Source organism: Pleurodeles waltl, unplaced genomic scaffold, assembly GCF_031143425.1.
Source record: "Pleurodeles waltl isolate 20211129_DDA unplaced genomic scaffold, aPleWal1.hap1.20221129 scaffold_236, whole genome shotgun sequence".
Taxonomy (NCBI): domain Eukaryota; kingdom Metazoa; phylum Chordata; class Amphibia; order Caudata; family Salamandridae; genus Pleurodeles; species Pleurodeles waltl.
This window is the reverse complement of record NW_027149942.1, coordinates 153,277-177,450: the sequence shown is the minus strand read 5'-3', so window position 1 is coordinate 177,450 and position 24,174 is coordinate 153,277. Positions and strand designations below refer to the sequence as shown.

General features: G+C 44.1%; 8 non-coding genes across 8 annotated transcripts; all 8 read right to left on the bottom strand.

Annotated features, from left to right (window-relative positions):
• Positions 1–1,616: 1,616 nt before the first annotated feature.
• Positions 1,617–1,688, bottom strand: TRNAD-GUC (transfer RNA aspartic acid (anticodon GUC)). The gene has a single exon. It is a non-coding gene; the product is annotated as a tRNA-Asp (tRNA).
• Positions 1,689–2,051: 363 nt separating this feature from the next.
• TRNAY-GUA (transfer RNA tyrosine (anticodon GUA)) lies at positions 2,052–2,137 on the bottom strand. The gene is given in 2 exon segments: positions 2,052–2,087; positions 2,101–2,137. It is a non-coding gene; the product is annotated as a tRNA-Tyr (tRNA).
• A 6,608-nt stretch (positions 2,138–8,745) lies between these two features.
• On the bottom strand, positions 8,746–8,817 carry TRNAD-GUC (transfer RNA aspartic acid (anticodon GUC)). Its single transcript has one exon. It is a non-coding gene; the product is annotated as a tRNA-Asp (tRNA).
• A 363-nt stretch (positions 8,818–9,180) lies between these two features.
• On the bottom strand, positions 9,181–9,266 carry TRNAY-GUA (transfer RNA tyrosine (anticodon GUA)). The gene is given in 2 exon segments: positions 9,181–9,216; positions 9,230–9,266. It is a non-coding gene; the product is annotated as a tRNA-Tyr (tRNA).
• A 6,607-nt stretch (positions 9,267–15,873) lies between these two features.
• Positions 15,874–15,945, bottom strand: TRNAD-GUC (transfer RNA aspartic acid (anticodon GUC)). The gene has a single exon. It is a non-coding gene; the product is annotated as a tRNA-Asp (tRNA).
• A 363-nt stretch (positions 15,946–16,308) lies between these two features.
• TRNAY-GUA (transfer RNA tyrosine (anticodon GUA)) lies at positions 16,309–16,394 on the bottom strand. The gene is given in 2 exon segments: positions 16,309–16,344; positions 16,358–16,394. It is a non-coding gene; the product is annotated as a tRNA-Tyr (tRNA).
• Positions 16,395–23,001: 6,607 nt separating this feature from the next.
• On the bottom strand, positions 23,002–23,073 carry TRNAD-GUC (transfer RNA aspartic acid (anticodon GUC)). Its single transcript has one exon. It is a non-coding gene; the product is annotated as a tRNA-Asp (tRNA).
• Positions 23,074–23,436: 363 nt separating this feature from the next.
• TRNAY-GUA (transfer RNA tyrosine (anticodon GUA)) lies at positions 23,437–23,522 on the bottom strand. Its single transcript is given in 2 exon segments — positions 23,437–23,472; positions 23,486–23,522. It is a non-coding gene; the product is annotated as a tRNA-Tyr (tRNA).
• Positions 23,523–24,174: the final 652 nt, after the last annotated feature.

Genomic DNA, 24,174 nt, shown 5'->3' with positions numbered 1-24,174 from the left:
GTTCCAATAAAGAAAATAAAGACGGACTGAAGGGGGCTCAGAAAGAAATGAGGGGTGAAGAAAGAAAGAAGCTGGAATGTGGAGGGAAATAGATTGATGTTGTTAAAGTAATGTTTTATTTTACCAAGTTTGAGAGGGTTTAAAGTTTGACTACTCAGCACTGAAGGTAATGGATATCAAACAAAAAGTCACTGTGGAAACCTGGGATCTTTAGAGCTTCAGTCTAACGTCCTAGCCAAGAGCCCATGGAGGGGCTCTGTTGTTTTGGAGAGCTCACAGGTATCTTTACAGGTGTCCAGGTCTCTCATCACCTCCCCCCTTAGTCTGAAAGAAGCCTCGCCGGGGGTCGCTGCTCTCTTTACAGCAGTGTGGACCAGACATCACCACACAGGCTTAAACCTACGCTTTCGCCGACTGACCAAGATATACAAAAAGCCAGAATAAAACACCAGACATGGAAGACACACTGCATTCATGGAGACCACGAAGAAAGAGATACTGCACATTAAATAGATTTACATTAAATAGATGGAGAATACTTGACGGAGACACAAACTATTAAAACAAGCATTTGCAATGCAACGGGTCTCGCGTTTGCTCATGTTACAGCTGATCGCGTTGTAAACTCCTAACCCGACTTTTCACCTATCGGGCAAAAGTGCATTTATGTACATAACCCGAAAAAGTGAAGTTAATTATGTAAAGTGCTCGACTTCTGCCAAGCGAGATCGCGCTCGTGAATGAGAGAAAAAGAAGTCCATGAGCCCGATGGAAAACAGCGAGCCTCGCATGTTTTCTGTACTTGGTCGCTGCGCTGGAGGAGGGCGAGCCACCGGAAAAGGCATGACCTATGCGTGCCTTCGACTAATGAAAGCAAGCGGATTTTATTAGGCAAGCCCACGTACCAATAAAAAACACTGACGTGACGTTGACAGGGCTCCGAGCCCTTTTCTAAACACTAAAGCGTCTCGCTGCGATACGCATGCGCGAGCGCATGCAACGCAGGCTCGACCCTAAAAACATGAATAACCAATACACTACCCGGAAGCCTACGTTTCTTCGTTACTACAACTTGCATTCACTCCAATTTCAGAAAAGTACGTTCGTTATTAAAAAAGATACAGTTTGGTTCTAATTGTTTGTATAGATGATATATAGTTTTAGTTGAAAATCAGAGGCGCAACTAGAAAAAGTAATAGTGATGAAGCTTATAATACATTTGAAATTAACCATGACGCGATTACGTGGAATTGATAATCAAGCAAAACAGCCAGTACCAATTGTTCACCACATAGTACTTTGTTTTTCTGTAAATATTAAACATTCGCTGTCGACTAAGTGGTCCATAACTTAAAATCAAAATGTACAAATGTGTTCCCAAAACTTGATTCCTTCATGTTGAAAGCTTTCTCTGTTGGATTTCCAAGCCTGCCAGCTCTGCTAGAGGCGCCTCGGTGTTGGTATTTATTACAATTCTATATGCTGCCACTGATCATATTATACAGTGCACTTCATATACATTAAATCGCAATACTTCTAAAATGTCGAGATTGTAAACGAAACAAATAACAAAATGTATTTCTAAAGTGTAAACATGGTTAAGTCATAAACATAGTCTCCCCGTCGGGGAATTGAACCCCGGTCTCCCGCGTGACAGGCGGGGATACTGACCACTATACTAACGAGGAACTGATGACTCCCTGGTACCTGACCTCCTACTGATTGTTCTACCTGTCCCCCTGCTGGGGGCGCTGCACCCACAGAAATGTCAGTGTTGACCCCATCTGTGCAAGGAAAGAGCCGCTCTCTTTGTATCACTGATTTACAGCTTCCTCTGCACAGACTCCTCCTTTTCTCTCTCTGACAATCCCTGGGATCAGCGGCTGCACCTCCATCCATTTCTGCTCTGGCTAAATTCACTTCTTGGTGCCATCTGAGAAAAATGGGGGAGACAAAAACAATTGTCAAGCTCTAGCGTCGTTGCTTCAAAACATGGCGTATTTTAATTTCAGAATGTGAAAAGAAATATGAAGAGCAAATACGAAAAAAAATCCTTCGAGCCGGATTTGAACCAGCGACCTAAGGATATCAGCTTCACCACTACAGTCCTCCGCTCTACCAACTGAGCTATCGAAGGGACGGAAGCATCATGTGACTGCAGCCTTCAGGTTATGTACCTGCCAGCAGTGGGGCCCATGGTGATCATGTGTATGTGTGCTGGGCATTTAAAGACCGAGGTCACATATCAAGCTGTGTCTTCAGGATGCATGCTGTTTATTTTCAGATGCCTATCTCATTCTCCAGCATCACAAACCTACAATCAGCATCATTTCATCTACCACCGGAGTACTTTTTGGAAACTCATCGCACAATAACTACAAAGGGTGACTCTGCATTTTAATTGGCAAGGCGTGCTTTTCCTCTTCATTTGCGTACTCTGGAAAACACATGCCGCTTTAGCAATGCACATTTTCAGTGCTTTTCTAATATCTCAATATTTCAGCAGCAAGCATGGGGGAGGGCTTTCTGTTGAAGTCAGTCATACAGCCATTGTCTTTCCATCTTGATTACCTTTACTTAGAATTCAAAAAAATAAATGTGTCTTGTCGCAGACGCACAAAGTGATTTCTCAGCATTCTCAATGGTTTATTAAAAATAATGGGAACTAACTTTCTTGAGAAAAGTACAGCTCAGGAAATAAAATGGCAAAACCATCACAACAAGTATGTCGGCCAATGAACTCAGCAGGAATGCTGAAAGTTGTGTAGATTCTTAAACTTTGGAAAGCTTGGCGCTCAGTGTAAGAATGATAGGGAGTGTGCGGTGAGGATGCAGGCATGTTGCCCCCCCCTGTGATTGGTGAAGGCGTGAACAATGACAATATTAACACTTACCAGTTTTACATAAAAAACCTTGCTCTAGTGCAAGGGTGCCCAACATAAGTCCAGTAGAGTCGGATCCATGCCGGATTTGCAGGATATCCACAAGATATATATATGATTGCCAGAAATGAACAACAGTTACATATTAAGCTCGTCCGAGGTCACCTTGAAAACCTGGCATGGACGGCCCCGCCTCCCACTGCAATGGAAACCATTCTCTAACACACAGGATGGGGGGAGTGATACTGCTTCCTACCTGGCCTCGTGCAGGAAGGAAGCCAGAGACAGTGTCTGTTAAACTCACTACAAACAGTGGCAACTTGGAACGATTTCACATTTAAGGCTGCACCCAACATTGTCTGCAGCTTGCCAGGCTGTGAGCAGGCCCAGGGTTTGCACAGACTTGAACAGATCCAGCTCTGCTTAAGAGGCTCAGCACTGGTTCTGTAAAGTGTCCATCCCTGGCCAGCCACAGTGCACGTGAGGAGCTGCTCATCCGGTTCTGTGCTCTTGTGCAACAAAAGGAAAGTAAAGTGACCTGATTTCTAAAGTGTTTGCTATTTCCATATGTCACCTTCATAGCACCGTAAATAACCAGTATTCATAGCAGCCACTTTATATACCTTGTGAGGGAAAAGCGTTGAGCCCACTCGGCTCGGATTTAAGAATGTGACCTGTAAGTCATGCTCAGGTACCAGCAGGGGGCACTTTACTAGTGAGCCATCTTGGAGGCTGCCCATGACTGACTCTGCCCTAGCCCACCCGACCTTTTTGAGACAAGCATCTGTTGTGAAAACTCCTCGTCCCCCCCTGGCTCCCAGCAAAGGCCTGACAGCCATCATCTCACCCCTGGAAGCACCTAGAAACTCTGCTGCTAGGCGCTCTCGAGCACAGTGTCAGTCCCACGGCTGCCTGCGTGTCTTTGACTTCTTCAGGCATCCCTCGCGCTTCCACATAAAGTGTAGCTCGTGACACGCATCACCAGAAGGGAGATTATGGTTGGGGCATAGAAGCTAGACCCCAGGCGCTACATTACATACCCTGCACTGATGCTACAGCAATTGGGCATCGTCATTTGAACGTATTTGCCCTGGTTAGTCAGCGCAAATGTCTTTTTATTTAGCACGTTGATATGCCACAAATGTCATCACAAAACAGGATCAGTACAAGTGTAACATATGCATCCCAGAAATGCAGAAGCGTTGGTTCAACACTGCAATGTATGTAATCCCCCCCCCCCCCGGACTGAAAAATGCACTTAAGGAGCAAACACTTTTTTTTTAGCTCAAATCACTCAGCTGTGTTTTTATAAAACATTACTGGTTTCTTGACAGCAGTGTGAATGATGACCCGAATTGCAGTATGAACAGGGCCTGGCTATTGTTGGCAGCTCTTTCATGGCAGTACCACAATGGCTCCAGATGACAAACAAGCCTTGGTAAAGCTAATAGATCTTGCCTATGTGGGATCTATTGGTTTTGTGAATGTTTTTTTAGCCACATTGTACAGCAGCTCTGGCTTCAGTGCAGCATGGATGAATGTAAAAAAAAGCACTATGAAGTGATCAATGCTGGCTGTGTCATATACAGCTTTTTTCCTTTACTTTCAGCCATGTTGCAGCATGGCTAAATCACTGGCAAAACCAGTAGCTATCACATAGGCGATACCTATTGGCTTTGCCAATGCTTGTGTTCCTTGCCATTAATAACCTGACATCTGAAAAACATCAGGACTTTTACAAGGAGACGTGCACACTACAGGATACTGTCATTTCACTACTAACGCACCTCATGCTTGTCAATGGAAGGTTCCATGGTGTAATGGTTAGCACTCTGGACTTTGAGTCCAGCGATCTGAGTTTGAATCTCGGTAGAACCTGCTGTAGTTTTAATAATTTAACATTCATTTCTTTAGTTTTGTATTATTTTAAAATTTTCAGTCCCGTACTAATTACAAGCGAGCTAATATCTTTTGCACAGTTTACATCATCTATGCGTTGCTTATCTTGTTTATTTGAAATATGTTACTATATGGATGATATCAATTAAAATTGTAGCACAGAAGTATCGCTCGTCATATATATTAATAATGCAGAACAAGTTAGGTGGTCATAGATATTAATAATAATGCAGAACAAGGTAGATGGAAGTGTTAAAAGTGTTTCCGCCCAGTTTCAAACCCGCGACCTTTCACGGGGGCAGCGAACGTGATAACCACTACACTACAGAAACTCGCGGGAGCTGATGTCGCATGTACATTATACTGAGAATTATAAAGGGGTGGGGCATTGGGGGTGACGAGCAGTGAGGGGAGTGCACTGTGCACTCCCCTCAGTGCACATGTGTGTTTGGCCGGCCATCTGGGGCACACTGCTGCCGGGCTGGAGAGAGCAGGCACAGGCTCCCAGTCTGTCTGGGAGCACCGTGGCTGGGCACTCCCAGCCAATCCTAACGCTTCTCTGAGCAGCGTCAGGATTGGCCGCAGGGCAGGCTGGGAGCCTGCTGCTGACGGAGGAGCAGCGGTGCGACGGAGCAGGTAAGTTTTTAGTTTTTTAACTTTTTAATATTGTTAATATTCTCCTTGCCTCCCCACACCCCGCTCTCCACCCCACCTCTGGTAACCCCTGTGAGTCGCGACTGCCACTTAGTCAAGGAGAGTTATCTTTCCCTTAGAGTCCACTCTAGTCAAGGGGGCAAAAAGATTCTGAATCTCTGCCTAACTGAACAACACTTTAATCACCCCAGAGCCTTCCAGTAGCTGACATCACACCCAAAGAAACAATTACTAACAAGACACCATTGTGAATTATGTCCAATTCACTTTTATCCTCTTCTGAACACATCTGCTCCACCTTGGATTACATCCATGCCCAGGAATATAGTAAGGGAGCCGTTCTTGTAGCTCCTTGTTACCAAGTTTCGTCCTTGGCAACCCAACTCTCTCTTCCTTACCTATCACCTGCAGACGAAAGAAAAATAGCGCACAAACAAAGCAAGTTTCATGTTGAAATTAAACATAGGAATTGGCAGACCTTAACTCCAGCTTGAACAATGGAATGGAAGCACATTTTAGTTATGTTTTTACAAATGCAATTGTCTTAAACACAGTAAATGATGAGTGACTATAAAATATATCATTTGTTAAGATACCAAGGTATAAATGCATCTGGTTAACATTTCATAAAAGCAGTTTATATCTAACAAGTGTAATATCACTCACAAAGGCACCATAATGTTGTGGTCTTTTAATGCATCACATTTACATGGGTATAGTTTTTCACACAATATATGAAGGTAAATGCTGTCCTTCTCTTCTACCAAAGAAAGCATAAAGGCACAGCCATGTTATGCTCTGTCACACCCATTGCTGTGAAACATCTGGTGGAGCCCTGGGGGTGCATCTGTAACGTAATGGGTATTTGTAAGGCACGCAATCACCTGCAAGGGTTTCCTGGCGCTGAGCAGGCGTGTGTGTGTGTAGCCCTGTCTAAGGTAGGTTGGTTTATTAAAAACGCAGGTCTTCAACTTCTTGCAGAATTGAAGAAGAGAATAAAATGCTCTTGTGTGAAATGGGAGTCCATTCCATGCTTTAGGAGTGATGCAACAGAACACCCATCCTCCTGATCTGGTTCTCTGTATGTATGGGATGTGTGTGAGTAGGAGCCCTGAGTAGATGGAAGTCTCTTGGTGGTTGTGGAAAGAGAAGCAACTGGTCAAGTAGGTGGGGCCTACGTTGTGTTGTGCCTTGAATGTGTATGTAAGGTGTTTGAAATTAGTTCATTTCTGTTTCGGGAGACAGTGGAGCTCTCTGAGGTATGGTGAGATGTGAATTCAGAGCGGGAGGTTGAGGATGAGTCTGGGTGCCAAATTCCAGGTAGTTTTCTAGTGAGTTATCTGATGTTTCAAGCATAGAGAGCATCCCCGTGGCCCAACTTGCTGCTAACTTGGTCATGAGTGGCAGTTTTCTAGTGTTGCTGGCTGTGGATTCTAATGATGAGTATTGTCTGCTTTCAAGCCCTGCAGGAGGGTTGCCACTTTTTCAGAGAAGAATTCTAAATATTTCTGTCTAGACTCAGGTTACGGAAGGTCCGGGAGATTGTATTTAAATAGTAGTTTGTGGAAAGTTGCACTCCACTCTTTCGGACCTTCATACAAGGAGTAAAACTTTCCTCTTAGCAGTGAACTTACAGCCTGTGATAGTATTCTCTCAGTTCTGAGACTCACACTGAGTAGGGCTTTGAGAAACTTGTTCCAATAAAGAAAATAAAGACGGACTGAAGGGGGCTCAGAAAGAAATGAGGGGTGAAGAAAGAAAGAAGCTGGAATGTGGAGGGAAATAGATTGATGTTGTTAAAGTAATGTTTTATTTTACCAAGTTTGAGAGGGTTTAAAGTTTGACTACTCAGCACTGAAGGTAATGGATATCAAACAAAAAGTCACTGTGGAAACCTGGGATCTTTAGAGCTTCAGTCTAACGTCCTAGCCAAGAGCCCATGGAGGGGCTCTGTTGTTTTGGAGAGCTCACAGGTATCTTTACAGGTGTCCAGGTCTCTCATCACCTCCCCCCTTAGTCTGAAAGAAGCCTCGCCGGGGGTCGCTGCTCTCTTTACAGCAGTGTGGACCAGACATCACCACACAGGCTTAAACCTACGCTTTCGCCGACTGACCAAGATATACAAAAAGCCAGAATAAAACACCAGACATGGAAGACACACTGCATTCATGGAGACCACGAAGAAAGAGATACTGCACATTAAATAGATTTACATTAAATAGATGGAGAATACTTGACGGAGACACAAACTATTAAAACAAGCATTTGCAATGCAACGGGTCTCGCGTTTGCTCATGTTACAGCTGATCGCGTTGTAAACTCCTAACCCGACTTTTCACCTATCGGGCAAAAGTGCATTTATGTACATAACCCGAAAAAGTGAAGTTAATTATGTAAAGTGCTCGACTTCTGCCAAGCGAGATCGCGCTCGTGAATGAGAGAAAAAGAAGTCCATGAGCCCGATGGAAAACAGCGAGCCTCGCATGTTTTCTGTACTTGGTCGCTGCGCTGGAGGAGGGCGAGCCACCGGAAAAGGCATGACCTATGCGTGCCTTCGACTAATGAAAGCAAGCGGATTTTATTAGGCAAGCCCACGTACCAATAAAAAACACTGACGTGACGTTGACAGGGCTCCGAGCCCTTTTCTAAACACTAAAGCGTCTCGCTGCGATACGCATGCGCGAGCGCATGCAACGCAGGCTCGACCCTAAAAACATGAATAACCAATACACTACCCGGAAGCCTACGTTTCTTCGTTACTACAACTTGCATTCACTCCAATTTCAGAAAAGTACGTTCGTTATTAAAAAAGATACAGTTTGGTTCTAATTGTTTGTATAGATGATATATAGTTTTAGTTGAAAATCAGAGGCGCAACTAGAAAAAGTAATAGTGATGAAGCTTATAATACATTTGAAATTAACCATGACGCGATTACGTGGAATTGATAATCAAGCAAAACAGCCAGTACCAATTGTTCACCACATAGTACTTTGTTTTTCTGTAAATATTAAACATTCGCTGTCGACTAAGTGGTCCATAACTTAAAATCAAAATGTACAAATGTGTTCCCAAAACTTGATTCCTTCATGTTGAAAGCTTTCTCTGTTGGATTTCCAAGCCTGCCAGCTCTGCTAGAGGCGCCTCGGTGTTGGTATTTATTACAATTCTATATGCTGCCACTGATCATATTATACAGTGCACTTCATATACATTAAATCGCAATACTTCTAAAATGTCGAGATTGTAAACGAAACAAATAACAAAATGTATTTCTAAAGTGTAAACATGGTTAAGTCATAAACATAGTCTCCCCGTCGGGGAATTGAACCCCGGTCTCCCGCGTGACAGGCGGGGATACTGACCACTATACTAACGAGGAACTGATGACTCCCTGGTACCTGACCTCCTACTGATTGTTCTACCTGTCCCCCTGCTGGGGGCGCTGCACCCACAGAAATGTCAGTGTTGACCCCATCTGTGCAAGGAAAGAGCCGCTCTCTTTGTATCACTGATTTACAGCTTCCTCTGCACAGACTCCTCCTTTTCTCTCTCTGACAGTCACTGGGATCAGCGGCTGCACCTCCGTCCATTTCTGCTCTGGCTAAATTCACTTCTTGGTGCCATCTGAGAAAAATGGGGGAGACAAAAACAATTGTCAAGCTCTAGCGTCGTTGCTTCAAAACATGGCGTATTTTAATTTCAGAATGTGAAAAGAAATATGAAGAGCAAATACGAAAAAAAATCCTTCGAGCCGGATTTGAACCAGCGACCTAAGGATATCAGCTTCACCACTACAGTCCTCCGCTCTACCAACTGAGCTATCGAAGGGACGGAAGCATCATGTGACTGCAGCCTTCAGGTTATGTACCTGCCAGCAGTGGGGCCCATGGTGATCATGTGTATGTGTGCTGGGCATTTAAAGACCGAGGTCACATATCAAGCTGTGTCTTCAGGATGCATGCGGGTTATTTTCAGATGCCTATCTCATTCTCCAGCATCACAAACCTACAATCAGCATCATTTCATCTACCACCTGAGTACTTTTTGGAAACTCATCGCACAATAACTACAAAGGGTGACTCTGCATTTTAATTGGCAAGGCGTGCTTTTCCTCTTCATTTGCGTACTCTGGAAAACACATGCCGCTTTAGCAATGCACATTTTCAGTGCTTTTCTAATATCTCAATATTTCAGCAGCAAGCATGGGGGAGGGCTTTCTGTTGAAGTCAGTCATACAGCCATTGTCTTTCCATCTTGATTACCTTTACTTAGAATTCAAAAAAATAAATGTGTCTTGTCGCAGACGCACAAAGTGATTTCTCAGCATTCTCAATGGTTTATTAAAAATAATGGGAACTAACTTTCTTGAGAAAAGTACAGCTCAGGAAATAAAATGGCAAAACCATCACAACAAGTATGTCGGCCAACGAACTCAGCAGGAATGCTGAAAGTTGTGTAGATTCTTAAACTTTGGAAAGCTTGGCGCTCAGTGTAAGAATGATAGGGAGTGTGCGGTGAGGATGCAGGCATGTTGCCCCCCCCTGTGATTGGTGAAGGCGTGAACAATGACAATATTAACACTTACCAGTTTTACATAAAAAACCTTGCTCTAGTGCAAGGGTGCCCAACATAAGTCCAGTAGAGTCGGATCCATGCCGGATTTGCAGGATATCCACAAGATATATATATGATTGCCAGAAATGAACAACAGTTACATATTAAGCTCGTCCGAGGTCACCTTGAAAACCTGGCATGGACGGCCCCGCCTCCCACTGCAATGGAAACCATTCTCTAACACACAGGATGGGGGGAGTGATACTGCTTCCTACCTGGCCTCGTGCAGGAAGGAAGCCAGAGACAGTGTCTGTTAAACTCACTACAAACAGTGGCAACTTGGAACGATTTCACATTTAAGGCTGCACCCAACATTGTCTGCAGCTTGCCAGGCTGTGAGCAGGCCCAGGGTTTGCACAGACTTGAACAGATCCAGCTCTGCTTAAGAGGCTCAGCACTGGTTCTGTAAAGTGTCCATCCCTGGCCAGCCACAGTGCACGTGAGGAGCTGCTCATCCGGTTCTGTGCTCTTGTGCAACAAAAGGAAAGTAAAGTGACCTGATTTCTAAAGTGTTTGCTATTTCCATATGTCACCTTCATAGCACCGTAAATAACCAGTATTCATAGCAGCCACTTTATATACCTTGTGAGGGAAAAGCGTTGAGCCCACTCGGCTCGGATTTAAGAATGTGACCTGTAAGTCATGCTCAGGTACCAGCAGGGGGCACTTTACTAGTGAGCCATCTTGGAGGCTGCCCATGACTGACTCTGCCCTAGCCCACCCCACCTTTTTGAGACAAGCATCTGTTGTGAAAACTCCTCGTCCCCCCCTGGCTCCCAGCAAAGGCCTGACAGCCATCATCTCACCCCTGGAAGCACCTAGAAACTCTGCTGCTAGGCGCTCTCGAGCACAGTGTCAGTCCCACGGCTGCCTGCGTGTCTTTGACTTCTTCAGGCATCCCTCGCGCTTCCACATAAAGTGTAGCTCGTGACACGCATCACCAGAAGGGAGATTATGGTTGGGGCATAGAAGCTAGACCCCAGGCGCTACATTACATACCCTGCACTGATGCTACAGCAATTGGGCATCGTCATTTGAACGTATTTGCCCTGGTTAGTCAGCGCAAATGTCTTTTTATTTAGCACGTTGATATGCCACAAATGTCATCACAAAACAGGATCAGTACAAGTGTAACATATGCATCCCAGAAATGCAGAAGCGTTGGTTCAACACTGCAATGTATGTAATCCCCCCCCCCCCGGACTGAAAAATGCACTTAAGGAGCAAACACTTTTTTTTTAGCTCAAATCACTCAGCTGTGTTTTTATAAAACATTACTGGTTTCTTGACAGCAGTGTGAATGATGACCCGAATTGCAGTATGAACAGGGCCTGGCTATTGTTGGCAGCTCTTTCATGGCAGTACCACAATGGCTCCAGATGACAAACAAGCCTTGGTAAAGCTAATAGATCTTGCCTATGTGGGATCTATTGGTTTTGTGAATGTTTTTTTAGCCACATTGTACAGCAGCTCTGGCTTCAGTGCAGCATGGATGAATGTAAAAAAAAGCACTATGAAGTGATCAATGCTGGCTGTGTCATATACAGCTTTTTTCCTTTACTTTCAGCCATGTTGCAGCATGGCTAAATCACTGGCAAAACCAGTAGCTATCACATAGGCGATACCTATTGGCTTTGCCAATGCTTGTGTTCCTTGCCATTAATAACCTGACATCTGAAAAACATCAGGACTTTTACAAGGAGACGTGCACACTACAGGATACTGTCATTTCACTACTAACGCACCTCATGCTTGTCAATGGAAGGTTCCATGGTGTAATGGTTAGCACTCTGGACTTTGAGTCCAGCGATCTGAGTTTGAATCTCGGTAGAACCTGCTGTAGTTTTAATAATTTAACATTCATTTCTTTAGTTTTGTATTATTTTAAAATTTTCAGTCCCGTACTAATTACAAGCGAGCTAATATCTTTTGCACAGTTTACATCATCTATGCGTTGCTTATCTTGTTTATTTGAAATATGTTACTATATGGATGATATCAATTAAAATTGTAGCACAGAAGTATCGCTCGTCATATATATTAATAATGCAGAACAAGTTAGGTGGTCATAGATATTAATAATAATGCAGAACAAGGTAGATGGAAGTGTTAAAAGTGTTTCCGCCCAGTTTCAAACCCGCGACCTTTCACGGGGGCAGCGAACGTGATAACCACTACACTACAGAAACTCGCGGGAGCTGATGTCGCATGTACATTATACTGAGAATTATAAAGGGGTGGGGCATTGGGGGTGACGAGCAGTGAGGGGAGTGCACTGTGCACTCCCCTCAGTGCACATGTGTGTTTGGCCGGCCATCTGGGGCACACTGCTGCCGGGCTGGAGAGAGCAGGCACAGGCTCCCAGTCTGTCTGGGAGCACCGTGGCTGGGCACTCCCAGCCAATCCTAACGCTTCTCTGAGCAGCGTCAGGATTGGCCGCAGGGCAGGCTGGGAGCCTGCTGCTGACGGAGGAGCAGCGGTGCGACGGAGCAGGTAAGTTTTTAGTTTTTTAACTTTTTAATATTGTTAATATTCTCCTTGCCTCCCCACACCCCGCTCTCCACCCCACCTCTGGTAAACCCTGTGAGTCGCGACTGCCACTTAGTCAAGGAGAGTTATCTTTCCCTTAGAGTCCACTCTAGTCAAGGGGGCAAAAAGATTCTGAATCTCTGCCTAACTGAACAACACTTTAATCACCCCAGAGCCTTCCAGTAGCTGACATCACACCCAAAGAAACAATTACTAACAAGACACCATTGTGAATTATGTCCAATTCACTTTTATCCTCTTCTGAACACATCTGCTCCACCTTGGATTACATCCATGCCCAGGAATATAGTAAGGGAGCCGTTCTTGTAGCTCCTTGTTACCAAGTTTCGTCCTTGGCAACCCAACTCTCTCTTCCTTACCTATCACCTGCAGACGAAAGAAAAATAGCGCACAAACAAAGCAAGTTTCATGTTGAAATTAAACATAGGAATTGGCAGACCTTAACTCCAGCTTGAACAATGGAATGGAAGCACATTTTAGTTATGTTTTTACAAATGCAATTGTCTTAAACACAGTAAATGATGAGTGACTATAAAATATATCATTTGTTAAGATACCAAGGTATAAATGCATCTGGTTAACATTTCATAAAAGCAGTTTATATCTAACAAGTGTAATATCACTCACAAAGGCACCATAATGTTGTGGTCTTTTAATGCATCACATTTACATGGGTATAGTTTTTCACACAATATATGAAGGTAAATGCTGTCCTTCTCTTCTACCAAAGAAAGCATAAAGGCACAGCCATGTTATGCTCTGTCACACCCATTGCTGTGAAACATCTGGTGGAGCCCTGGGGGTGCATCTGTAACGTAATGGGTATTTGTAAGGCACGCAATCACCTGCAAGGGTTTCCTGGCGCTGAGCAGGCGTGTGTGTGTGTAGCCCTGTCTAAGGTAGGTTGGTTTATTAAAAACGCAGGTCTTCAACTTCTTGCAGAATTGAAGAAGAGAATAAAATGCTCTTGTGTGAAATGGGAGTCCATTCCATGCTTTAGGAGTGATGCAACAGAACACCCATCCTCCTGATCTGGTTCTCTGTATGTATGGGATGTGTGTGAGTAGGAGCCCTGAGTAGATGGAAGTCTCTTGGTGGTTGTGGAAAGAGAAGCAACTGGTCAAGTAGGTGGGGCCTACGTTGTGTTGTGCCTTGAATGTGTATGTAAGGTGTTTGAAATTAGTTCATTTCTGTTTCGGGAGACAGTGGAGCTCTCTGAGGTATGGTGAGATGTGAATTCAGAGCGGGAGGTTGAGGATGAGTCTGGGTGCCAAATTCCAGGTAGTTTTCTAGTGAGTTATCTGATGTTTCAAGCATAGAGAGCATCCCCGTGGCCCAACTTGCTGCTAACTTGGTCATGAGTGGCAGTTTTCTAGTGTTGCTGGCTGTGGATTCTAATGATGAGTATTGTCTGCTTTCAAGCCCTGCAGGAGGGTTGCCACTTTTTCAGAGAAGAATTCTAAATATTTCTGTCTAGACTCAGGTTACGGAAGGTCCGGGAGATTGTATTTAAATAGTAGTTTGTGGAAAGTTGCACTCCACTCTTTCGGACCTTCATACAAGGAGTAAAACTTTCCTCTTAGCAGTGAACTTACAGCCTGTGATAGTATTCTCTCAGTTCTGAGACTCACACTGAGTAGGGCTTTGAGAAACTTGTTCCAATAAAGAAAATAAAGACGGACTGAAGGGGGCTCAGAAAGAAATGAGGGGTGAAGAAAGAAAGAAGCTGGAATGTGGAGGGAAATAGATTGATGTTGTTAAAGTAATGTTTTATTTTACCAAGTTTGAGAGGGTTTAAAGTTTGACTACTCAGCACTGAAGGTAATGGATATCAAACAAAAAGTCACTGTGGAAACCTGGGATCTTTAGAGCTTCAGTCTAACGTCCTAGCCAAGAGCCCATGGAGGGGCTCTGTTGTTTTGGAGAGCTCACAGGTATCTTTACAGGTGTCCAGGTCTCTCATCACCTCCCCCCTTAGTCTGAAAGAAGCCTCGCCGGGGGTCGCTGCTCTCTTTACAGCAGTGTGGACCAGACATCACCACACAGGCTTAAACCTACGCTTTCGCCGACTGACCAAGATATACAAAAAGCCAGAATAAAACACCAGACATGGAAGACACACTGCATTCATGGAGACCACGAAGAAAGAGATACTGCACATTAAATAGATTTACATTAAATAGATGGAGAATACTTGACGGAGACACAAACTATTAAAACAAGCATTTGCAATGCAACGGGTCTCGCGTTTGCTCATGTTACAGCTGATCGCGTTGTAAACTCCTAACCCGACTTTTCACCTATCGGGCAAAAGTGCATTTATGTACATAACCCGAAAAAGTGAAGTTAATTATGTAAAGTGCTCGACTTCTGCCAAGCGAGATCGCGCTCGTGAATGAGAGAAAAAGAAGTCCATGAGCCCGATGGAAAACAGCGAGCCTCGCATGTTTTCTGTACTTGGTCGCTGCGCTGGAGGAGGGCGAGCCACCGGAAAAGGCATGACCTATGCGTGCCTTCGACTAATGAAAGCAAGCGGATTTTATTAGGCAAGCCCACGTACCAATAAAAAACACTGACGTGACGTTGACAGGGCTCCGAGCCCTTTTCTAAACACTAAAGCGTCTCGCTGCGATACGCATGCGCGAGCGCATGCAACGCAGGCTCGACCCTAAAAACATGAATAACCAATACACTACCCGGAAGCCTACGTTTCTTCGTTACTACAACTTGCATTCACTCCAATTTCAGAAAAGTACGTTCGTTATTAAAAAAGATACAGTTTGGTTCTAATTGTTTGTATAGATGATATATAGTTTTAGTTGAAAATCAGAGGCGCAACTAGAAAAAGTAATAGTGATGAAGCTTATAATACATTTGAAATTAACCATGACGCGATTACGTGGAATTGATAATCAAGCAAAACAGCCAGTACCAATTGTTCACCACATAGTACTTTGTTTTTCTGTAAATATTAAACATTCGCTGTCGACTAAGTGGTCCATAACTTAAAATCAAAATGTACAAATGTGTTCCCAAAACTTGATTCCTTCATGTTGAAAGCTTTCTCTGTTGGATTTCCAAGCCTGCCAGCTCTGCTAGAGGCGCCTCGGTGTTGGTATTTATTACAATTCTATATGCTGCCACTGATCATATTATACAGTGCACTTCATATACATTAAATCGCAATACTTCTAAAATGTCGAGATTGTAAACGAAACAAATAACAAAATGTATTTCTAAAGTGTAAACATGGTTAAGTCATAAACATAGTCTCCCCGTCGGGGAATTGAACCCCGGTCTCCCGCGTGACAGGCGGGGATACTGACCACTATACTAACGAGGAACTGATGACTCCCTGGTACCTGACCTCCTACTGATTGTTCTACCTGTCCCCCTGCTGGGGGCGCTGCACCCACAGAAATGTCAGTGTTGACCCCATCTGTGCAAGGAAAGAGCCGCTCTCTTTGTATCACTGATTTACAGCTTCCTCTGCACAGACTCCTCCTTTTCTCTCTCTGACAGTCACTGGGATCAGCGGCTGCACCTCCGTCCATTTCTGCTCTGGCTAAATTCACTTCTTGGTGCCATCTGAGAAAAATGGGGGAGACAAAAACAATTGTCAAGCTCTAGCGTCGTTGCTTCAAAACATGGCGTATTTTAATTTCAGAATGTGAAAAGAAATATGAAGAGCAAATACGAAAAAAAATCCTTCGAGCCGGATTTGAACCAGCGACCTAAGGATATCAGCTTCACCACTACAGTCCTCCGCTCTACCAACTGAGCTATCGAAGGGACGGAAGCATCATGTGACTGCAGCCTTCAGGTTATGTACCTGCCAGCAGTGGGGCCCATGGTGATCATGTGTATGTGTGCTGGGCATTTAAAGACCGAGGTCACATATCAAGCTGTGTCTTCAGGATGCATGCGGGTTATTTTCAGATGCCTATCTCATTCTCCAGCATCACAAACCTACAATCAGCATCATTTCATCTACCACCTGAGTACTTTTTGGAAACTCATCGCACAATAACTACAAAGGGTGACTCTGCATTTTAATTGGCAAGGCGTGCTTTTCCTCTTCATTTGCGTACTCTGGAAAACACATGCCGCTTTAGCAATGCACATTTTCAGTGCTTTTCTAATATCTCAATATTTCAGCAGCAAGCATGGGGGAGGGCTTTCTGTTGAAGTCAGTCATACAGCCATTGTCTTTCCATCTTGATTACCTTTACTTAGAATTCAAAAAAATTAATGTGTCTTGTCGCAGACGCACAAAGTGATTTCTCAGCATTCTCAATGGTTTATTAAAAATAATGGGAACTAACTTTCTTGAGAAAAGTACAGCTCAGGAAATAAAATGGCAAAACCATCACAACAAGTATGTCGGCCAACGAACTCAGCAGGAATGCTGAAAGTTGTGTAGATTCTTAAACTTTGGAAAGCTTGGCGCTCAGTGTAAGAATGATAGGGAGTGTGCGGTGAGGATGCAGGCATGTTGCCCCCCCCTGTGATTGGTGAAGGCGTGAACAATGACAATATTAACACTTACCAGTTTTACATAAAAAACCTTGCTCTAGTGCAAGGGTGCCCAACATAAGTCCAGTAGAGTCGGATCCATGCCGGATTTGCAGGATATCCACAAGATATATATATGATTGCCAGAAATGAACAACAGTTACATATTAAGCTCGTCCGAGGTCACCTTGAAAACCTGGCATGGACGGCCCCGCCTCCCACTGCAATGGAAACCATTCTCTAACACACAGGATGGGGGGAGTGATACTGCTTCCTACCTGGCCTCGTGCAGGAAGGAAGCCAGAGACAGTGTCTGTTAAACTCACTACAAACAGTGGCAACTTGGAACGATTTCACATTTAAGGCTGCACCCAACATTGTCTGCAGCTTGCCAGGCTGTGAGCAGGCCCAGGGTTTGCACAGACTTGAACAGATCCAGCTCTGCTTAAGAGGCTCAGCACTGGTTCTGTAAAGTGTCCATCCCTGGCCAGCCACAGTGCACGTGAGGAGCTGCTCATCCGGTTCTGTGCTCTTGTGCAACAAAAGGAAAGTAAAGTGACCTGATTTCTAAAGTGTTTGCTATTTCCATATGTCACCTTCATAGCACCGTAAATAACCAGTATTCATAGCAGCCACTTTATATACCTTGTGAGGGAAAAGCGTTGAGCCCACTCGGCTCGGATTTAAGAATGTGACCTGTAAGTCATGCTCAGGTACCAGCAGGGGGCACTTTACTAGTGAGCCATCTTGGAGGCTGCCCATGACTGACTCTGCCCTAGCCCACCCCACCTTTTTGAGACAAGCATCTGTTGTGAAAACTCCTCGTCCCCCCCTGGCTCCCAGCAAAGGCCTGACAGCCATCATCTCACCCCTGGAAGCACCTAGAAACTCTGCTGCTAGGCGCTCTCGAGCACAGTGTCAGTCCCACGGCTGCCTGCGTGTCTTTGACTTCTTCAGGCATCCCTCGCGCTTCCACATAAAGTGTAGCTCGTGACACGCATCACCAGAAGGGAGATTATGGTTGGGGCATAGAAGCTAGACCCCAGGCGCTACATTACATACCCTGCACTGATGCTACAGCAATTGGGCATCGTCATTTGAACGTATTTGCCCTGGTTAGTCAGCGCAAATGTCTTTTTATTTAGCACGTTGATATGCCACAAATGTCATCACAAAACAGGATCAGTACAAGTGTAACATATGCATCCCAGAAATGCAGAAGCGTTGGTTCAACACTGCAATGTATGTAATCCCCCCCCCCCCGGACTGAAAAATGCACTTAAGGAGCAAACACTTTTTTTTTAGCTCAAATCACTCAGCTGTGTTTTTATAAAACATTACTGGTTTCTTGACAGCAGTGTGAATGATGACCCGAATTGCAGTATGAACAGGGCCTGGCTATTGTTGGCAGCTCTTTCATGGCAGTACCACAATGGCTCCAGATGACAAACAAGCCTTGGTAAAGCTAATAGATCTTGCCTATGTGGGATCTATTGGTTTTGTGAATGTTTTTTTAGCCACATTGTACAGCAGCTCTGGCTTCAGTGCAGCATGGATGAATGTAAAAAAAAGCACTATGAAGTGATCAATGCTGGCTGTGTCATATACAGCTTTTTTCCTTTACTTTCAGCCATGTTGCAGCATGGCTAAATCACTGGCAAAACCAGTAGCTATCACATAGGCGATACCTATTGGCTTTGCCAATGCTTGTGTTCCTTGCCATTAATAACCTGACATCTGAAAAACATCAGGACTTTTACAAGGAGACGTGCACACTACAGGATACTGTCATTTCACTACTAACGCACCTCATGCTTGTCAATGGAAGGTTCCATGGTGTAATGGTTAGCACTCTGGACTTTGAGTCCAGCGATCTGAGTTTGAATCTCGGTAGAACCTGCTGTAGTTTTAATAATTTAACATTCATTTCTTTAGTTTTGTATTATTTTAAAATTTTCAGTCCCGTACTAATTACAAGCGAGCTAATATCTTTTGCACAGTTTACATCATCTATGCGTTGCTTATCTTGTTTATTTGAAATATGTTACTATATGGATGATATCAATTAAAATTGTAGCACAGAAGTATCGCTCGTCATATATATTAATAATGCAGAACAAGTTAGGTGGTCATAGATATTAATAATAATGCAGAACAAGGTAGATGGAAGTGTTAAAAGTGTTTCCGCCCAGTTTCAAACCCGCGACCTTTCACGGGGGCAGCGAACGTGATAACCACTACACTACAGAAACTCGCGGGAGCTGATGTCGCATGTACATTATACTGAGAATTATAAAGGGGTGGGGCATTGGGGGTGACGAGCAGTGAGGGGAGTGCACTGTGCACTCCCCTCAGTGCACATGTGTGTTTGGCCGGCCATCTGGGGCACACTGCTGCCGGGCTGGAGAGAGCAGGCACAGGCTCCCAGTCTGTCTGGGAGCACCGTGGCTGGGCACTCCCAGCCAATCCTAACGCTTCTCTGAGCAGCGTCAGGATTGGCCGCAGGGCAGGCTGGGAGCCTGCTGCTGACGGAGGAGCAGCGGTGCGACGGAGCAGGTAAGTTTTTAGTTTTTAAACTTTTTAATATTGTTAATATTCTCCTTGCCTCCCCACACCCCGCTCTCCACCCCACCTCTGGTAAACCCTGTGAGTCGCGACTGCCACTTAGTCAAGGAGAGTTATCTTTCCCTTAGAGTCCACTCTAGTCAAGGGGGCAAAAAGATTCTGAATCTCTGCCTAACTGAACAACACTTTAATCACCCCAGAGCCTTCCAGTAGCTGACATCACACCCAAAGAAACAATTACTAACAAGACACCATTGTGAATTATGTCCAATTCACTTTTATCCTCTTCTGAACACATCTGCTCCACCTTGGATTACATCCATGCCCAGGAATATAGTAAGGGAGCCGTTCTTGTAGCTCCTTGTTACCAAGTTTCGTCCTTGGCAACCCAACTCTCTCTTCCTTACCTATCACCTGCAGACGAAAGAAAAATAGCGCACAAACAAAGCAAGTTTCATGTTGAAATTAAACATAGGAATTGGCAGACCTTAACTCCAGCTTGAACAATGGAATGGAAGCACATTTTAGTTATGTTTTTACAAATGCAATTGTCTTAAACACAGTAAATGATGAGTGACTATAAAATATATCATTTGTTAAGATACCAAGGTATAAATGCATCTGGTTAACATTTCATAAAAGCAGTTTATATCTAACAAGTGTAATATCACTCACAAAGGCACCATAATGTTGTGGTCTTTTAATGCATCACATTTACATGGGTATAGTTTTTCACACAATATATGAAGGTAAATGCTGTCCTTCTCTTCTACCAAAGAAAGCATAAAGGCACAGCCATGTTATGCTCTGTCACACCCATTGCTGTGAAACATCTGGTGGAGCCCTGGGGGTGCATCTGTAACGTAATGGGTATTTGTAAGGCACGCAATCACCTGCAAGGGTTTCCTGGCGCTGAGCAGGCGTGTGTGTGTGTAGCCCTGTCTAAGGTAGGTTGGTTTATTAAAAACGCAGGTCTTCAACTTCTTGCAGAATTGAAGAAGAGAATAAAATGCTCTTGTGTGAAATGGGAGTCCATTCCATGCTTTAGGAGTGATGCAACAGAACACCCATCCTCCTGATCTGGTTCTCTGTATGTATGGGATGTGTGTGAGTAGGAGCCCTGAGTAGATGGAAGTCTCTTGGTGGTTGTGGAAAGAGAAGCAACTGGTCAAGTAGGTGGGGCCTACGTTGTGTTGTGCCTTGAATGTGTATGTAAGGTGTTTGAAATTAGTTCATTTCTGTTTCGGGAGACAGTGGAGCTCTCTGAGGTATGGTGAGATGTGAATTCAGAGCGGGAGGTTGAGGATGAGTCTGGGTGCCAAATTCCAGGTAGTTTTCTAGTGAGTTATCTGATGTTTCAAGCATAGAGAGCATCCCCGTGGCCCAACTTGCTGCTAACTTGGTCATGAGTGGCAGTTTTCTAGTGTTGCTGGCTGTGGATTCTAATGATGAGTATTGTCTGCTTTCAAGCCCTGCAGGAGGGTTGCCACTTTTTCAGAGAAGAATTCTAAATATTTCTGTCTAGACTCAGGTTACGGAAGGTCCGGGAGATTGTATTTAAATAGTAGTTTGTGGAAAGTTGCACTCCACTCTTTCGGACCTTCATACAAGGAGTAAAACTTTCCTCTTAGCAGTGAACTTACAGCCTGTGATAGTATTCTCTCAGTTCTGAGACTCACACTGAGTAGGGCTTTGAGAAACTTGTTCCAATAAAGAAAATAAAGACGGACTGAAGGGGGCTCAGAAAGAAATGAGGGGTGAAGAAAGAAAGAAGCTGGAATGTGGAGGGAAATAGATTGATGTTGTTAAAGTAATGTTTTATTTTACCAAGTTTGAGAGGGTTTAAAGTTTGACTACTCAGCACTGAAGGTAATGGATATCAAACAAAAAGTCACTGTGGAAACCTGGGATCTTTAGAGCTTCAGTCTAACGTCCTAGCCAAGAGCCCATGGAGGGGCTCTGTTGTTTTGGAGAGCTCACAGGTATCTTTACAGGTGTCCAGGTCTCTCATCACCTCCCCCCTTAGTCTGAAAGAAGCCTCGCCGGGGGTCGCTGCTCTCTTTACAGCAGTGTGGACCAGACATCACCACACAGGCTTAAACCTACGCTTTCGCCGACTGACCAAGATATACAAAAAGCCAGAATAAAACACCAGACATGGAAGACACACTGCATTCATGGAGACCACGAAGAAAGAGATACTGCACATTAAATAGATTTACATTAAATAGATGGAGAATACTTGACGGAGACACAAACTATTAAAACAAGCATTTGCAATGCAACGGGTCTCGCGTTTGCTCATGTTACAGCTGATCGCGTTGTAAACTCCTAACCCGACTTTTCACCTATCGGGCAAAAGTGCATTTATGTACATAACCCGAAAAAGTGAAGTTAATTATGTAAAGTGCTCGACTTCTGCCAAGCGAGATCGCGCTCGTGAATGAGAGAAAAAGAAGTCCATGAGCCCGATGGAAAACAGCGAGCCTCGCATGTTTTCTGTACTTGGTCGCTGCGCTGGAGGAGGGCGAGCCACCGGAAAAGGCATGACCTATGCGTGCCTTCGACTAATGAAAGCAAGCGGATTTTATTAGGCAAGCCCACGTACCAATAAAAAACACTGACGTGACGTTGACAGGGCTCCGAGCCCTTTTCTAAACACTAAAGCGTCTCGCTGCGATACGCATGCGCGAGCGCATGCAACGCAGGCTCGACCCTAAAAACATGAATAACCAATACACTACCCGGAAGCCTACGTTTCTTCGTTACTACAACTTGCATTCACTCCAATTTCAGAAAAGTACGTTCGTTATTAAAAAAGATACAGTTTGGTTCTAATTGTTTGTATAGATGATATATAGTTTTAGTTGAAAATCAGAGGCGCAACTAGAAAAAGTAATAGTGATGAAGCTTATAATACATTTGAAATTAACCATGACGCGATTACGTGGAATTGATAATCAAGCAAAACAGCCAGTACCAATTGTTCACCACATAGTACTTTGTTTTTCTGTAAATATTAAACATTCGCTGTCGACTAAGTGGTCCATAACTTAAAATCAAAATGTACAAATGTGTTCCCAAAACTTGATTCCTTCATGTTGAAAGCTTTCTCTGTTGGATTTCCAAGCCTGCCAGCTCTGCTAGAGGCGCCTCGGTGTTGGTATTTATTACAATTCTATATGCTGCCACTGATCATATTATACAGTGCACTTCATATACATTAAATCGCAATACTTCTAAAATGTCGAGATTGTAAACGAAACAAATAACAAAATGTATTTCTAAAGTGTAAACATGGTTAAGTCATAAACATAGTCTCCCCGTCGGGGAATTGAACCCCGGTCTCCCGCGTGACAGGCGGGGATACTGACCACTATACTAACGAGGAACTGATGACTCCCTGGTACCTGACCTCCTACTGATTGTTCTACCTGTCCCCCTGCTGGGGGCGCTGCACCCACAGAAATGTCAGTGTTGACCCCATCTGTGCAAGGAAAGAGCCGCTCTCTTTGTATCACTGATTTACAGCTTCCTCTGCACAGACTCCTCCTTTTCTCTCTCTGACAATCCCTGGGATCAGCGGCTGCACCTCCATCCATTTCTGCTCTGGCTAAATTCACTTCTTGGTGCCATCTGAGAAAAATGGGGGAGACAAAAACAATTGTCAAGCTCTAGCGTCGTTGCTTCAAAACATGGCGTATTTTAATTTCAGAATGTGAAAAGAAATATGAAGAGCAAATACGAAAAAAAATCCTTCGAGCCGGATTTGAACCAGCGACCTAAGGATATCAGCTTCACCACTACAGTCCTCCGCTCTACCAACTGAGCTATCGAAGGGACGGAAGCATCATGTGACTGCAGCCTTCAGGTTATGTACCTGCCAGCAGTGGGGCCCATGGTGATCATGTGTATGTGTGCTGGGCATTTAAAGACCGAGGTCACATATCAAGCTGTGTCTTCAGGATGCATGCTGTTTATTTTCAGATGCCTATCTCATTCTCCAGCATCACAAACCTACAATCAGCATCATTTCATCTACCACCGGAGTACTTTTTGGAAACTCATCGCACAATAACTACAAAGGGTGACTCTGCATTTTAATTGGCAAGGCGTGCTTTTCCTCTTCATTTGCGTACTCTGGAAAACACATGCCGCTTTAGCAATGCACATTTTCAGTGCTTTTCTAATATCTCAATATTTCAGCAGCAAGCATGGGGGAGGGCTTTCTGTTGAAGTCAGTCATACAGCCATTGTCTTTCCATCTTGATTACCTTTACTTAGAATTCAAAAAAATAAATGTGTCTTGTCGCAGACGCACAAAGTGATTTCTCAGCATTCTCAATGGTTTATTAAAAATAATGGGAACTAACTTTCTTGAGAAAAGTACAGCTCAGGAAATAAAATGGCAAAACCATCACAACAAGTATGTCGGCCAATGAACTCAGCAGGAATGCTGAAAGTTGTGTAGATTCTTAAACTTTGGAAAGCT